The 953-nt window shown below is 33.9% G+C and overlaps 1 long non-coding RNA gene across 1 annotated transcript; it reads left to right on the forward strand.

The window, feature by feature from the left end:
• The first annotated feature begins 221 nt into the window (after window positions 1-221).
• Window positions 222-894, forward strand: LOC134273356 (uncharacterized). The gene is made up of 3 exons (XR_009993388.1): window positions 222-306; window positions 502-595; window positions 854-894. It is a non-coding gene; the product is annotated as an uncharacterized LOC134273356 (long non-coding RNA).
• The last annotated feature ends 59 nt before the right edge of the window (window positions 895-953 follow it).

Genomic DNA, 953 nt, shown 5'->3' on the forward strand with positions numbered 1-953 from the left:
TAACCTCATACGCAAGGTATAAGAAATAGAAATTACTGCTTTCAAATTTACCTGGATATGAATGAAAAAGGTGAAGGTAACGAGCAGTGATTGATCGCATTAAAAAAACACAAAGAAAACAAATCTGTGAACAGGGCGTAAACACGAACCCGCTGAATTTCCAGAGGTGGGATCAGGTGCCTAGAAGGATTAAGCATCCCTTGTTTCTCTGTCCTAGAGCGATGCCCTCGAGGACGCGGTTATGTGAAGACACGGACTGGATGCTATGCAGTGTTTCATCAGAAGTTCACTTGGCCAGAAGCAGCGGTATGTTACCTCACTATGTTCTTGGTCTAAAAAAGAAAGTTAGTTTAGATATTACTTTTTTCAAGGTGGATAAGATTAATCAATGATAGTTAATTTCATCCATGTGGGTCTAAATTCATTGATTTTTTTTTTCAATATATGTCAACAAACTAATATTAAAAAAAATATTGTATTAAAAAAAACAACAACCCTTAGATCTTCTGCTTCGTGGAAGGAGCACGTCTTGTTGAAATTCGAAATGGAAAAAAGAACAGAGATGTGGTGGCATTAGCAAAAAAGCGAAAACTAGGTATGTCTATAGATTTACATTTTAATGATGTGGATTTTATAAAGAATAGGTTTATGTTTGTCAGAAAGGACTTTGCATTTCATTTAGTTATTAATAAAATTCATTCTGGTATAAAAAAAAAAAGATATCGTTATTCTTAACCCCAAAAGCATATTTTCTGTAAATTCTTTAATCAGGTTGGTGGTTTTTAAAACTATTATTATTGAGTAAATCTGGCACTTTTTAGAAAAAGGCTTTATAAAATACTTATTTTTTAAGCCGGCAATATATGGATAGCAGCCAATGATATAATTCAAGAAAACGTCCTCCGATTCATCGGCACCAATCGAAATGTGCCTGGTTCTCTTAAGAAGGGAAT

This window comes from Saccostrea cucullata, unplaced genomic scaffold, assembly GCF_032062105.1.
Source record: "Saccostrea cucullata isolate Sc308-1 unplaced genomic scaffold, CSIRO_AGI_Scuc_v1 ctg7370, whole genome shotgun sequence".
In the NCBI taxonomy this organism is placed as follows: Eukaryota; Metazoa; Mollusca; class Bivalvia; order Ostreida; family Ostreidae; genus Saccostrea; species Saccostrea cuccullata.